General features: G+C 41.4%; 1 long non-coding RNA gene across 1 annotated transcript; it reads left to right on the top strand.

Annotated features, from left to right (window-relative positions):
• The first annotated feature begins 4728 nt into the window (after positions 1-4728).
• Positions 4729-12380, top strand: LOC114062343. The gene is made up of 3 exons (XR_003572353.1): positions 4729-4965; positions 6500-6705; positions 12108-12380. It is a non-coding gene; the product is annotated as an uncharacterized LOC114062343 (long non-coding RNA).
• The last annotated feature ends 4357 nt before the right edge of the window (positions 12381-16737 follow it).

Raw genomic sequence — 16737 nt, 5'->3', positions numbered from 1 at the left:
ATTCTTTTAACCTCAGCAGGCTGTCACGGGTCTTTGATATAGCAGCTGTCTCATAGCTACCACTAGATTTCAATTAAACCAGGCTATATTTAGGGTGAAAATAGGGCTATTTTAAACTGCCATACCTGCCAACTTTTATTCACTCTCAGCAGTAGTTATTTTATTTGATGTACCTGGTTTTAAGCTGTGCCATCCATAAAATTAAAAAGATACCAGAAACTGTGATGTATTTTACATTCACATCACCAAAAATCTATCATTAAAAGCAGCACTTCTCCAGAGAGGAACATACTTTAAGATGATAAATAACAAAATGTTCTCCAATCATAGCCAGGGTTGCTAGCACAGCCTTGCCGTGGTGGGGCAATACAAATGATTTCCCTGGTGCCAAGGAGAATTAAACTCAATACATTTTTCACCATTTGCAGGGGTCTGTTGCTGACACTGTTAGTGCTTCCACAGAAAGACATGGTGTGGGGGACGTCAGTCCAACACTTTTGTGTGGTGGTCCTACATAACATGCTTGGGACACTAACCTGGCACCGAGAGCACGAAACCCGTGATGAACCCACGTGTGTAGATAAAGCAGTTAACCCGCATGAAAAAACAGTGCACATTTTTACATGAACGAGAAAGAAAATCTTATTTGAGCTATCTAAAATTTAATAGGCTACGAACATGGCTAAAGCAAAAGATAACTCTCTCACGCACAAGCCTTGTCATAAACAGTCTGTAATTACACTTGCTGCTGTTTGGTTGAAGGCATGGGCTCTATTAAGTGCAAGAGCTGTTTTTCTGCAAGGAGGCTTACTGGAGAGTGGATTAAAACAAGCATGATCACATCCTGACATGCATAAAATGCTGATTGTCTCACTTGCCCTATATGCCAAGTGCTTACTCTTGCAAGGTATTTGGAGCTGTCAACGCCAGCTGAACTCAGCGAGACAGAGAGGTGCTCAGCACATCTTAAAAAACCCTTGGCATCAGGAGCAGGCCTCAGACACACTTGATGTTTGCCAATAAAATGTACCATGGGAACAATGGCAATTACAGAGCAACTGTTTGTGCGAGCATTACTGGAACTCCAAACCATCCTTCAGAGAAAGGACGCTGGCAGCACGAAGGGGGCTGCACAAGAGCTGCAGCTGTGGCTCTGAAGGCTGAAAACCTGCCCAACACTCAGAGACTAAATAAAGTGAACCTGTGGGTTGTTGCATGCAAAATACAACATGAAGACAACACTGTTTAAAGGGTGAAAAATAAGGGTGTCGGACTGGTTACACCTCTAAGCTCTGCAATGCATTGAGCCATAGCCTTCAGCTCTGTGTGTTTGGGTGTATTCATCATCTGCTTCAGCTGGGGTATAAAATGGACAGGGCATATGCACTGCAGTCTAATTCAACATTCTGCTTTAACCTTGTTCTTCCCAGCGAGGCCCCTAACACTGCCTTGTTCGCTGTACTTTCAACAAGCCCAGCTATGAAAGCATGAACAATTTTAATTTTTTTTTTTTTAATGGCAAGATGGTATCAGAGCACTTGAAAACATCACAGTCTTTATTTCCACAACAAAGATACCCCTTTTCCAAATGCTCATCGAGGCTCCTTTTTTTTTTTTTCCCCTTTTAACCACTAAAACCAAACAAACAACCTAAAAGACGTGCTTCCCTCTCCTTATTCATGCACGTGCTGGATCATTTTGGCTGAAACTCACCAAAAAAAAAAAAAAAAAAAAAAGAAGCTGTAAGCAGTAAGGCTTACCTTGGAAAGAAAATAACTCTGACTGGGAAAAAGAAAAAATCAACCTAATGGTTCCAGTTTGGCAAAACAATAAGCAATTGTGAAGAAAAGAATCCTACAGCGAAAAGCATGAGGCAAGCGCTAAATATCCCCAAGGCTGTTAAAGAGTGAGTTTAGTGCTAAGTGTGTGTGTGTGTGTGTGTGTGTGTGTGTGTGGAGAGGGAATTCCTCAAAGCAAAGAAGGATCTTCATTACCTGAGAGATAGAGGCTAACAAAAACCTCTGAATGGCAGCAATTCAGATGAGATGAGATACCTCTTTTTTTAACCACCAGGGAAGTAGATATGAGAGCAGCCCATTCAGGGATGTGTTATAACTTCCACTTCTTGAAGTCTTAGAATCCCCAGCAGACATACATCTAAAAATACACTGGTTCTAACAGATGCTGGGAGATTTGTGCCAGACTATTCCAGTGCAGTGGCCAGAGCTGTGTAGGATGGTGGGGCTACAGAATTGCTTCTGCCCCAAGATGTTCCTCCTCCCACAGTGAGCACACTGAAAAACCAGGGCTGTCTTGTCAAGTGCAGGAGACTTTTTTGTTCTGAAAACTATGGCTACTTCTTTTTGAGTAGGCAGAAGTCTTTTCACTTTTCCCTCTTTTCATATGTACTCCAAACCACTCCATTTACTGGGAGTGATGCCCCAACTATGGCTGATCCACACAGAACATGGGTGCAGAAGAGACTGGCTACTGAACCTTCAGAACAGTTGTAGTATGAGCTTGGTATGAGTTTAAACTGTGTACTCAAAACTCATTGGCTTCCCAAAATTTTGTCCATGTCTCCAGAATCACTAACACACACACAGCAGTTATTCTGCAAAACTTCATGGTGTCCAACAGCCCCTGCCTCTAGTACTAACCTGAGCAGAAGACCAAAAACTTACAACCTGTTTTTCAGTTTGATTACCATCATTTGTGCCTCTTCTGGCTTCCTTTTGATGGAGTTTAGCACAATCCCTGATCTTCTACTTTTGTTTGACAATATTTGCAGATTCTTCATTTTTTACTGTCATTCAGAATTATTCTTGCTGTCCCAGAGCTTGTGCAGTTTTTAACTGCATATCTAAAATATGTCTTTAATTCCTTGTTGGGTTTTCAGTACTCTGGAGCTTCAAAGGCCTTCATGCTTCTCCAACCACTCCCTCTCAATTTATTCAACCTCTGATTCCCATGTGCCCGTTGCCAATTTTCCCCTTTTTCCCTTATTGGGAAGATGACAAGGAGCACAGCAAAACTGACACAGTGAGGCACAGCGATGCTGCAGAACAGCTAAAAAATGACAAGTGACAGCGGAACAAGTGGCAGTGACCAGGTTTTGACTCCGAGATCTGATTTGACACTCAATGTTCTTTGAGATGAAGTAGGAATAAACAGGTATTTTGGTTTTACTCCTTTTTGTGATCTCTGTTACAGAAACATGCCTAGTTTAGACCCATCACTCAGAGTAATCTCAGTTTTGCTGGAATTATTTGATAGATATTAGGCTCACTCTTATTTCCTAAAGCCAGAGACTTTGAGGAAGGCCAGTGGGTCTGAGAAAATCTGACAGTTTGATGGCAATGAGGGACCAGGCAGAGACAGCAGAATATCACTTTGCTGGCCCATTGGAGGCTCATTAATGAGCTGGGAATGGTTTGAGACTCAAGCCACAAGATCCCGATGCCTGTCCCATGGCAAACCGGGCTGTCAGAGGGACAGGGCTGGGGGACTCACTGGGACAGCTCCCTCCCTCCAGAGGAATCTGATTATAGAGCCAGCTCAGGGCCCAGACTCTTTGTGCTCTACCTGCCTGGGAACATTGGGACAAATGCAGAGAGGACCTATTTTTGTCACTACATATAAATAGTAGCCACCCCCCTGCAAGAACTGTCTTTGTTCTTCCCTACTCCAGCCCAGCATACACTGTAAGGCTTCCACAGCAGCCTGACCTTAAATCTCAATTCACTCCCAAATCCCAAGGGAGAGAGGCTCTGTGAGGACTCCAGGAGATGGGTCATGAAATTAACATTTTTGTCTCATTAGCTTTTGAAAGCAGCAGTTACAGCACAAGGGACTTGGCCTGGTGATGTACCTACACATGCACAGCATGTTTCTACTAAACCCATTAGACCACATCTGCCTAGACTACATTTTTCTGGCCAGAACCCATAATATTAATCTCTGCTGTGTCCTACATCCAAAATCTAATTTTATACTTACTGTACTGGGAGATGCTGCATGAATAAAGGGATATGTCATTCTCCTTTTGCAGATGGAGTCATTCTGGGTTCCACTCCTGTGCTGCAGGACGTGCTCCTCAGGAGAGTTTAGGGATGACAAGGTGGGGGACCACGGGGACACCAGAAGCCCGAGAGCACTGGTGTGGGCAAGGCTGGATAGGGCTCTGAGTAACTCTTCCCATGGCAGAGGGGTTGGAACTAAATGACTTTTAATGTCCCTTCCAACTCAAACTGTGATTCTGAGAGATTCTGAGAAAATATGTGCAGAATACACTGTTCTGGGTAAATCTGATGGAAAAAAGACCAAGTTACCTTGTTCTGCTAATGCTTAAGTTTCTATACAGTTACAAAATTTGATTAACACATCTAATAGGACAGACAGTACCTAGCAGCTGTCAGTAATTATTTAGCCTCTGGCTGGCTTGCTTATCTGGAAAAGATTAAAGAAGCTGCAAATGTACTTCACAATGGAGACAAGGAACTAAACAAGATTATTAGCCTTTATGAGAATGAACAACCATAAAATGACATGGGAGAGCTCAACGCTATTTCTTGAACAAAAAAAGAAGCCACTATTCTCTATAAACTTAATATTTCACAAATGCCAAGATGATTTGTCTGGGGAAGAACCATGGGAACTACTCAGCATCACAGAAACTGTCTTCCCAGTCACAGATACTGTCTGTGATGCAATCTATGAGAACTGGGCATGAGTGTGCACGCTTTGCCCGGAGATGGAGAAATGCCATCCACAGGAGCTGTCTGTGCTTCACAGTTTCTTAAACTATGGGACAGACAACAGGAGTTATTCTCAGGAACCAATTTGCATTGGGTTGCATAGTGGTTATCTGTCATTAATCTGATGGTGACATTGGGGCTGTCTCATTTTACTACTGCTTTGATTGTTAGGAGTAAGACTGCTGTTAGCACAAGTTTACTTTGAAAAGTAAAGCTGGTACATGCTGAGCACCAAAATCTGAGGAGTATTTGTACCAAGATTTTGGGACTGGCAGTGACAAATACCGTATTCCCCCTACAACCAGGAGAAGCCAGAACAGAGAGGTGGAAATGGATGGAAAACAGTCAGCAGGGAATCTAAGTGATTAACAGATAGATCGCTCTGCCAGGCAGTACCATATTGAAGGTTAAGCCTGGTTTTAAGTGAGATGTTACATATTTAAAGCAACTCCCTCTACTTAAAGCTTATTACAGAGCTCTACAAGGTCAGTGGATAGCCTTTTGATTACATCTAGGAGACTGCAAACATCCCAGAGACAGGGTCTTTCCTCCTCTCAAGTATTTGCATAGTGTGCAGGACCAGAACTACCTCTATCAGGCACTAGGGACTGTAACAAAACACAAACAACAGTAACCAGGAGGCTCAGTGCCACCAGTACCTTAGGCAAGTATGTTTTGTATTAACTGAAAAGTGACATAGGAAACAGCTGAATTAACCCACTGTTGAGGTGTGCATTCCATACTCTGCTGTGCTTCAAAGAGTTTGTGAGCTGAACACATTTCTTTGTTACCTACTCATGAAATCTTGACGTCAGAGTACAAGACCATTAAATATTAACTGATCCTCCAGAGGGCTTGAGATTATTTCTTTCTAAATAGGCTAAAAAACCCTACAGTTAAAAATTATGGCTGAAATTTTAAAACATAGCAAGTAATTTCAAGTGACAGTGAATAACTGGAAGACCAGAGCTGGTAATAGAATTGTCTTCCATGGCTTCTGGTCATCCTCTCTTTTGTTCTTTCCCTCTTACTGATAGAGTGAGTAGAGGGTGTCTGTTGGTACTCAGGTGGGTATAATGTTTAAAGACCTTAGGAAGTGTAATTTATCATCAATTAGCATCCACTTTAGATAAAGTTAGTGGCCAAGATAGTTGTCCATTAACCAAATGAAACTTGAAATTACAGTCTAATTATCAAAGGAAGAGTTTAAAAAGTATCAGAGTTTTTTCTGGGTTTTTTTTCACCCTTTAATTCAGATTAAAACTTAAATCAATAACCAGATATAACCCAAGTTTTGTGTCTTTGATTTGGGTTTTTTAATCTTCTACACAGAGCAAAGCTAAATGCATCGATTTTAAGTTTCAATCTGACAAGGAAATAGGTGCTGGCTGGACTTATCAAAATGAAGCCATATTTGGGGAATACTAATTAAGAAGCCCCAGCCCAAAACAATTCTCTCCCCTCTGTTTAAATAGAAGGCTGGTGCATATTGAACTCTGTCATCAGCTATTATTCAAATTGAAATAGGTCAGGTCCCTGAACACCTGTAAATTAGCCTGGAAATTCCCTCAATTAATGAAACCCTGTCTGCCTGAATTTATCCTGCCTTCCCCATAACACTTGGACAATCATAGCTGTAGCATGTAAAATTAATCTCATTCTGTTACTTTCTGTGGAAGGGCATTTTGATTGTGCTCTGACCCCTGAGAAAAAGGTTAATACTTGTTCATTCTCCTCCACAGTTTGCTCAGCAGACATCCAGCTCCTGCAGTCCAGCAGGCTCACTGGAGTTGGCAGTCAAAGGCCTGAAGAACTGGACTGAATTTGCAGTTCCCCACAACGCATGTCCTTAAAGCAAGATGCCAACCCTGGCTTAAAGAGAAACCAGTGCAAAGCAGTGCACTGTTGTTTTTTGTTTGTTTTTTTTTACTGCTTCTGCATCGACACAGTAAGCTTCTTATTTAATTTACCTCACTAAATTTAATTCTTCTTTTTGAAAAATTCCTTCAGTTACTTAAAATTATCAGCTGTTCTGTCCCCTTCTTCCCTTTCTCATGTCTGCACACAGGGTTTTTTCTGGAGCCCCACCCTGTACCACAAGGAGCCCTTGCCCCTGGGATTTATAGGCAATTCCATCCAGTTGGATGTTTTCCTTTCCTAGAGTTTGCTCCAGGTTTTTTATAAGGTTTAACTTTGCTACTCTGGACATGAAGAGCTGGGCCACTCACTATCATTGCTGACATTTGTAACTGGTTCTTACCCCATCAGACACAAGCGCTGCAGAAACTGAAGTGAATTAAGCAAATGCTCTTGATTAAATAAAATGCTGCCAGCTTCAAACAACAATGATTAAAAACAAACAAAAGAGGTGCAATGCAAGTAGCTGAAGTTCAGTAGTGGACCGATCTCTGGTCCTGTTTTTGATTGGGTGGTCTTCAAGCACATGGAAGAAAATACTCATTTGCACTTAGTGCCAATGTTCTAATCCCAAAGATAGGGTAAAATAAAGTAATATTTTTTTAAAAAATGTACAGGGACAGGAAAGGATTTTGTGGAAATACTGGGCTAAGATTCGAAAAATCCATCTTACCCTACAGGGTGTTTCCCACCAGGAGAGTGAAGTGCACACCACTGCCTGCAGCCTCCCTCACCTGTATGAGGTGCCTGGGCCCCATCTGGCTCTGCCACAGACTTCAAAGGGGACTTTGGCCGAGGCTTTCTATCTGCTGCTCCCTCTCCAATCGTGATGCCCCTCCTTCTCCCGACCCTATGCCTTCTGTTCCCAAATTTTTACACTGCAGATACTGTCTCTGTGCTGGCAGACTCCTTCTTCCAACATACTCCTGAAATGGAATTTGTACCCTCGGGCCCTAATTCAATCATGTTCTGCCAAAATCTGGTGTTGAAGATAACTGCTGCAGAAAATTATCAAAGTGCTCAGTCTTCAAGGAAGACTCGGTTCTCCTCACAAGAAAGCAACTTGTCCTTTCCTTTCTCTCCTAAATATTTGAAATGCTTTATTTTATCTAAATGAACCTAGATTAAAAATGAGTTTATATATAGATATGGATATGAATATATACACACATATATATAAATATAATGGCCCTAAGGGAGCCATCAGGCATGAGCTGAGAACAAACCTGGAATGGTTTCTGCTGGTCAGGACCCAGCTGCAACAGACAAAGTATACTCACGTGATATGCAAGAAGTTAGTTTTAAGTCACCTTCACTGACCACAGTGCCCTTAAATCTCTTTAATGGGGTAGTCAGATATGCAATGAAGTTAAAAGAGCATGTCTAATTTACATGCACAATTATGTCAACCATATATACAAATTAAGCCCTGAAGGCCTGCCCTGAGAGAGGCAGAAGCAAGAAGAGGATGATGTAGGACTTGAGAGTAACTGGCAGTTTCAGACTGAGGTGAGCACAGAGCTCAGCCTTGTGGCCAGAGCCTCTTATTTTGAAAACAAAGCCTGGTTATGGGCACATGTAAACTTGGGCTCTGATCTTGCAGCTTCCAGGGCTCCCTGGGCTCACGTACAACACCCCCTGAACTCAGATCCCACCAGTGAGCTGGGTATGGACAGAGCTGGAAGGAGCTGGGCTGCTGCAGAGTGCTCACAACTGCCCTTCCCTGCAGAAGGGCTCCTCTCTGCCACATAACCCACTGCTGCAAGGAGAGCTGATCCCAGGCACTGCTATTTCTAGACAGGCTGTGCCAGAATAGCAAAAATCCAAGAGTTTAAGAAATGTAGAGCATTTGCTTAGGAACTGTCACTCACTTGAGGCTCACCCTGCCCTGTTCAGCTGCTGTTCCCATCTGCACCCTCTGTTTGGTTTTCTGTTCCTGTTCTGAAACTGAATTGGTAAGCAGAAAATTTTAGCTACTGAAGAAACCACTGCCAGGAATCTCTACAGGATACACTGAAAAGCAATGAGGTTTCTGTGCGAAAGGCAAAGAGCAACTTCCAATCCAGAGAAACTCAGCACAGTTTCCCACTGGTGTGGTCGGAGGGAAAGTCCTCCACAGCTCCCTGTGGAAGCTCTAACTCCTGTCTCATGGGGTCACACACCCCACACTCCCCATACCCCTTCTAAGGGTGCAAAGGGTGTACTGGAAGAAAACCAGAGAAGACTGCAAAGAGATGAGAGCAACCTTGGTGTACAATGTGCAGTTCTGTAGGAGTTAGGACATCAGTCCTGCACGAGATGGAGTGCAACACAGAGGTCCTGGGTTGGTGAAAGCTCAAGGCAGGAAAGAAACGCACGGTAAAGTTCTCTGGCGGCTCCAGAGCTTTGGTTTAGCTGCAACTGCCCTTGGGCTGCATGGGCATGACTAGGCTCATTCTCCCTGTGGATCTCATTAAATCTCCCACGGTGTCTGAGCAGCAGCCATGCCCAGGCGTGAGCTCACTCACACCCAGCACTAGCTCTCCCGTCCTTTGCAGCACAGCAAGCTTAGATCCAAACTCTGCAGGCAGACAGACTCCCAGCACCACAGCCTGCTAGGCCAGGCTGTCTGTCCCACAGGCAGCAGGTGCTGCTCCTGTACAGAAATTAAACTGAGCTGTGCCATTTTTTAAGAACAACCCCTCAGTGACTGATGGAATTGGCTTTACTCCTACCGTACCTGGCACTGAGAGAGTGGCAGCAGGTGCCAACTGTGGGTACCTCAAGGGCTGACATTATCACCATTAAATGAGGTCTAAGGAACACACTTTGTGTAAAAACTGTCCTAAAAGGGCAGGATTTCTTATGGCTCAGACTCTTGCTTAAGAGTGTGTTTTCACTTATTTCACTGTGATGCCTGAAATTGGCTTATTAGGAGCATTCAGCTTATCAGTTAAATGGATTTTTGAGTAGCTCTTCATCATCTCCCTTCAATATTGTCAGGTTTTGAGGGAAGATGTTTATAAGCCATTATATAGAGATGTCTTTTATGTGCACTAAAGAGCTCTTTCTCCAAGATCTTTACACTCACACTCCAACATATAATCAGCTTTTACAGCTATATTAAAGTCTTCAGAATAGGTGGTTGGTTTCAACAGTGGAAATCCCTGTTATAACCCTTAATTACACGATTGCTCGATACAAGAGTATAGGAATACATTTAACATAACACATACAACTTTTTATCATGAAAATTGCAATTACTTTCAATAGAACAACAGTTTCCAACTAGACAAGCTGACCTGACTGTTCTTCTCCCAGCAAATGCTGAAACCAGCACTTCCACAATGCAATATAGAAGAGAATCTCTCCTCTGGCAGGACAAATTATAAAAACTAATGCTTATACTGTAAATAGTTTTAAATGCCGTAGAACCGGGGTGTAAATTAGGGTACCATTAGACTATACTCATTTACACCAGGCCTCTAACTAGCCTACATCCCTGTATAACTCCAGGATTAATTACTGGTGTTTTTTTAGTGAATGGTCTATTGTTAGTTCTCTCAGCAGGCGCCCTCGTTACACCAAGGGTTATGGCATATCCCGTGCCTTCCCTGCACAGGAAAACAGAAGTTTTGTCTCTTCTCATTATACCTCAAAATATAATATGGAAAACGGAGGAAGAATGACAGAGGTTTAGTAACACCGAGCCTTTCACTAATCTTTGCAATCAGATCTGTGCAACTTTGCTGCCATCACACAGTACAATCACTTCACACAAGTGAGAAACCAGCAGAGCTTCAGTGTCCTGATAAAGTTCAGCACAGGAATCAGCTAAGCCTGGGCACGCTACATCCATCTTTCTGCTTGGTGCTTTATTTTGATAACTACTGTGTTTGTGTCCTTTCAGATAATATTTGTCTAACACTAACATAATCAATCTAATTTGAGAGTCAAATTTAACACGTTTAAATCTATACCTAAACTCCATATGTTGTGCACATTCTGGCATGTGCTAACACAGCTGAGTGCCGTGAGGCATATTAACGAATCTCATCTGCAATTTGCTACTTGTTTGAAAAGAACTTCGTCGTAGAAGTTCTGCAGCCAATTCACTACACGCGTGAAGTCAGCAGAACAACTCATTTCCTACTCTAATAAGACTACAGTCTCTGGTTGGGATGGTTGGTTGCCAGAAGAAATGGCTTTCTTAAGAATGGAAGCACACAATTGCCTTTCTTAGCTGCTCTATTATTCATTGTCAATCTAATGACCTTGCCATTTGTTTTTTTCAGCAATGATTCAGAGTTTTCTTTTGCATTGAAAGGGCCATATTGCCTTCTCTTCTCCCCCCTCTCAGATAGTTGTTTCTTTAAATTATGTAACTAGGGATTTTCACAACAACTTAACTCCCACTTGCACCTTTCCCCTATTTCTCCCCCATATCCTGTGTTGGCCAGCTCCTCAAGCAGCCTATGCTGATCTAATTCCAGCAACTCTGACAAACCCACTCCAAACCGTCTCCGAGTTCACCACATTGTTCCCCAAAATTACCAGCTACCCACCTTTTGGAAGTCATGTCCATTCAAAGCCCTGCATCTTAGAACATGAACAAATAAATTATCCAAAGCTGCTGTGCATACATTAGTGGTAGTTTGGAAGGTTTGTGTGGTAACCAACGTGGTCTTGTCAGGAAGCCCAGGATTGTTGCATCTTCCAACAATCCAAACCATATATTTTTAATGAACTGGTAGATGATCTTATTTACTCCAGGTATTTCCCTTCTTCCCACAGTCATATTACTGGGTCTAATAAAAAGATTCAGGTCGCCCTGCCAAGCTTTCTCATAATTAGTAACCGTGAGCAAGCTAGCTGATGTTATCCTTGGCCATTCTGGGGAGACTTGGGACATAAAGCCATAAATTAGGTCACTTGTCCTCAGCAGACTCTCCATTTCCTTTCTGTGTTTTTACTGCACTTGTACAAAGACCCTCAGTACAGAGAAAGAAGAAAAATAATCTCATGCAGGGAACTTTTAAAATTCAGGTTAAAAAAGGCAGGGGGTGAGGAAGGAAGTGCATAAAGGAATATTTGACCATGTTATGCATCTGTGCTTTCTGGGTACCCATCACTGAGAGGATTCCATGGTCTGTGTCTATTTTTCCAGCACATCAATTTAATTTCTCTGTTTAAGTCCACTGCATTTTCACCTATTGTTCTTTTTCTTCTTTTATGGTTAACTGAAGTGGTGGTTTTGTACAGCTTAGGAATATTTAATATTTCTCAAATATCTATCTCTAAATGGAAGTAGAAATTAAAGCAGTCAGTTTGCTACAGTAGACAATTTGTTTTCTTTTATAGCTTTCCTGGCTGCTCAAGGGTAATACAATCAGGGTAGGAGAAATGTTCTAGTCTTGATATCCACTGATAATTTTTCTGTTAATTTTCTGACAGTCTTCTGTTACTGCATTTATCTGCACATCCAAGCAATGAAAAAATAAACAAACAAACAAACCACCAAATAACCAACCATGAAGTTTTCAATTCAATCCTGGCACAAACAGCACAATTCCCTTGGACACCAGTGCATATTGCACCCAGTAATATCATGATGTGACCTGAGACTGCATTTTCTCCTTCAACACCCTTGAACAGCTCTAGGAACATGGCAAGGCACTAGATTTTGTTATTAACTCATTCATACTGAGCCTTCATTTCTGTCATGCTTCAACCTCATTGGGACAATAAAGGATTGTTTCTTCTGCCTAACTCAAAGTGTCAGCTCTTTTTATAGCTTTTAATTTTAACTTCAGTAGGATGCCTCTTGCTAAATACATCTTCCTTTGACTTGCTGTCTGTGTGGAGGAAATGAAGCCAAGTTTGTTGGAATAGATTAACTAAATATCACAAATACGCAGTCACCTCTACCCACTCACACACAGAACAGCAGCAGTACTTGCTGCTGAGACATATAATGGAAAATGGTATTTCAGAAATAATGCTTTTCCTGATCCACATGATCTTGTTCTGCCTGTTTTAAGTGTGCTAAACTTTCTCACAGACTTCCCATCAGTGTCTCTAACGCCAAGTTGATGCTCTATGAAGTTTCAGAGATAATGAAAGGAGAAGTGACAACTAACTCTGCTTAGAAATCTGCATTACAAAAGCAAGCATTTCTCTACACTGCTAAACAACATCTCTGAGATAGCACTCAGATAACGCTTTAACAGAATCACATCTCAGAGATACACAGGTTTGCCTCAGTAGAAGTGACAGCAACCTTTACTTGGGCCCTATCTAAAAGAATAAGGGAATATCTCTGAGACCAAGAAATTATTCATAGATGGACAGGGTCAAAGTCCTTTAAAACAGTGCAGACTGCAAAACTTTATTCTTACTGACACATTCTGTTTTGACACCAGTTATGATCCTGATACTCTGAATGTACAGGAATCATCCACAAGTATAGAGAAATAAAAAAAAAATTCCTTCTCCATATGAAGTTTGACTCCAGTGCTTCAGTGTATCTCACAAGTACTGACACAAGAGACTTTGGCTCTCTATCATTAAGAATGAATTAGAATAAACTGTGAATCCCAAAGCTCCAGTTAATAGAAGCATAAAGAGAAAATTGGCAGGTAGCAATGAGACAGTGGGCTGAACAGCTGCCATTGACAAGGCCTATAAATAGATTTTTCAAAGACAAACACATTTTATTACATAAAAACATAATGCATTTTTCCACTTTGGGCTAGTAAGAGATTCTCATTTTCAAGAAACAGAGAACAGCCACTTGACAAGTTTGTCTCTAGAGCAGATTCAGGCACTGCATTTTTACCCAACACAACCGAAGTGAGGTTCTGACTTGGCCTCGGGCATGTGTACCACAAAACTATATTTATAAGAGCCTTTAAAAATAAATCTTAAATATCTTGTGTTAAGTAGAATCTGATCATGAGCAGGGGCAGTTCACACAGAGCAGCTCCTGTGTAATGCTCACTCTCCCCACTGGCTTCGGCAATAGTGAGAGCCACCCCTGCAGGAGCGGCCTGAGAAGGGCCATTAAGCAGCACCCTTAACATCCCTATTCATTCCTGCTCCAGAACAGCAGGACAACTGTAGAGCACTTCACTGGGCTTTTCAAAACCACTTGGCATTTGTCAAACTTCTTTCCTGTGAGGTCAACAGCAGTTCTACCATTGCCCCTAGTAAGAGCATAATTAGACCAGTGCTGAAGTGCTTTCAAATGCCTAAGGATGTCCAGACATAACCAATAACACAGATGCAAAATGAAAACTGCTTGTCCAGACACCAACAAGGACAACTGGAGATTGCATGACCTCACATTTGGGCATCTCACTCACTGAACCATCACAGAGATGGACAAAAAACAGTGTGTAAAGTCTGTGCTGAAGTCCAAATCAACTAACCCTCTGGAGTGGATTTACAGCATTGCCTCACTAAACCAGCCTGAGATCCAACTACTGTTCACGTCCTTGCACTGGAATTATTCCTGCCAGCCTAAGTGGGTTAGAACAAAAGTAAAATGCTAGTAGAAAAATAATATAATTTCTGGTCAATCCTGCTCACTGTGTCTGATTTCCACCATTACAGGGCACCTAAGAACCTGGTCTGCTGGTATTTACTGGGAGATAGTCCCTCAAAAAATGCTGTCTTCAGGATGGAAGGTTCCTCAGGAAGAAAAATTGAAGAAGGTACAGGAGACAAATACAGAAGGCAGATGAAAAACACAATAGCAGGTGGAAGAGAAGAAACAAAGGCACACTATTAAAAAAGAAATTAAAAGGGGGAAAGCAGGACAGGCAAGCAGCACAAAGCAAGGATATGAAGCAAAAAAGAACCAGAGGTCTCCTCAGCAACCTTTTTGTTGGTGCTGGTTTGCAAACAAATATGTTGATTTAGTGAGCTTTGGTGGAGTTTTTGTTTGTTCATTTTTACCTTTCAGAAATCTTCAGCTTTCAACCTTATAGTTTGAGCTACATTCAAAGGCTTCAGAAAACAGGCAATAAAAAAAAAAAAAAAAAGAAAAGAAAAGACATAAAGCAAAGAAAGGAATATTGTGTTGTAAGGCTAAATATACCATGCAGGCAGATGTAATTACTCTAGTTTCAATATACCACCAATCTCAGAGCAATATTAAAAGAAAGACAAAATGAGTGAATGTCACTGAAAAAACACTGCAGTTGTACTTCTGTGCCAAACAAAGCCAGAAACCAAAGGGTCAGATGCTTTTGCTTGGAAGTGATGTCGTAAGGGCAGCCACACCTGCCTTCTCCTTTGCTGTACTGAGGCAAATGACTGTTAAGAAATCCACACCATGCATAACTCACAGCAAAACCACAATTTGGGCAATAACCTTGTAAGGTTTCCATTACAAAATGGACTATTAGGATTAATGTTTTCAGAGATCATTTTGTTTAAATACAATTTTGCTTCAGCATGAGCTCATGTTGTTCCAGCGGTGGGAAGGATTACAGTTCTGAATGCCCTTGGAATCAAGATCTCCATATATTATACCCACGTTTGGATCAGAGTCTAGGGGTTGGTTTTTTTCCCTTCTTAGCAAGTCACAACATGGTTGGGTAGAGAGACTCCGCTTCATCTGGCTGCTTAATAGAGAATCTACATTCAGGTACACAAAAAAAAGCTATGAGCAGCTCTACCCTGAGTCTCTGGGGAAATCACTTTTCATTTTGGGTATGTTGATGGATCATAGGGCAACAGCCATTACACACACGATGAGCTATTAGTGAGTTTGTCCCATACGTTATCCACACTTGAGACAGAGAGAAAAAAAGTTTCATTTGCCTTAAAGGCAGAAATGTTCCACTAGAGTGGAATGATTGACTGACCTTGGAGCACGAAGGCTGATCATTTGGCACTAGTGTAAATGAAAAATTCATCATTACCAATGATTTTCGACTGCCCTAGAAAAACCAAATATTAATATGGTTTAATACAGCACAATTGAAAATCCAGAATGCGATAAAACTTTCATATCATGCTAGCACAGGGATTTCTTTATGCTATTCATTCCAAGAGCAGGATATTCTCCCTCTCTGTTTCAAGGCATTCCTTCTGGAGCTGAAACAATATAGTTATTACACTGAGTCCCTTTCACCACCCTTTCAATATGTGGACTCATGGGTATTTTCAGTCCTACAGAGGTGATAAAACTTTTGTCCCTATCTTCCCACAAGTTCTGAACACAAAGTTCTTGTGTTATTTCCCCCAGAAATACTTGGATACTGCTGTACAACAGCCTGTGAGGTACTTCAACACCAAGAAACGCTACTCCAGAAGAAAAGCTGAGATAGAAAAAGGGATTCTTTCCTGAGACAGGTGATGGTGACCTTTAGAGGCTGAGGGCTCACAAACAGCCCAAGTCTGTGACGTACAGAGAAAGCCTCAAAGGTCACAACACAAATACAAGATTTCAAATTTTTCCTAACCTGAAATTGGGATGCCACTTGTAGAAAAGAAATAATAGTCTACCTTAGAATAGTGTAAAATATGAACCAGCCACAGGGGATTCACATTTTCTAATTAAATGCCGATTAGAATCAATTAAGAAGCTATAGCAGTCCAGCACTAATGAGGGAAGTCATATTATTACTTCTGCATTAAGTACTGTATCATTCCCTAATTCCATTTAATCACAGTGAAATTTTTTTGTAATACAAGGACCTAGACTAATATTGCAGGAGATTTGAACAAAGAATTATGCAGGTGCAGTGATTCCTAGCCAAAGTAATGCATTTTCCTGTATACTACAGACCACGGTGACTGTAAATGCAATCTTGTAACAATTGTAAGAGGTGTTGTCATCTCCATTTTTTAATTCCTCCATGTCCAAAGAGTGTTTTTGAGCCCTACAGATTGCCAGTAGTAAATTTTATCTCTCTTGTTAAAATGCAGGTAGAATTATAAAGTGTTGTGATACAAGATTTATAAAATATTGCTACTATGTCTTAAGGCTCCATAATGAACCAGAAAGAGCACAAAGATGAAGGCAATGGGTAATCTAGAAAAAGAACAGAAACAAGCACAGTCATCAAAACAT

The sequence above is a fragment of the Empidonax traillii genome, unplaced genomic scaffold (genome assembly GCF_003031625.1).
Source record: "Empidonax traillii isolate 1590-97213 ecotype Southwest subspecies unplaced genomic scaffold, ASM303162v1 scaffold400:size839614, whole genome shotgun sequence".
Taxonomy (NCBI): domain Eukaryota; kingdom Metazoa; phylum Chordata; class Aves; order Passeriformes; family Tyrannidae; genus Empidonax; species Empidonax traillii.
The sequence above is the reverse complement of the archived record's forward strand: the minus strand, read 5'-3'. Positions and strand labels throughout refer to the sequence as shown.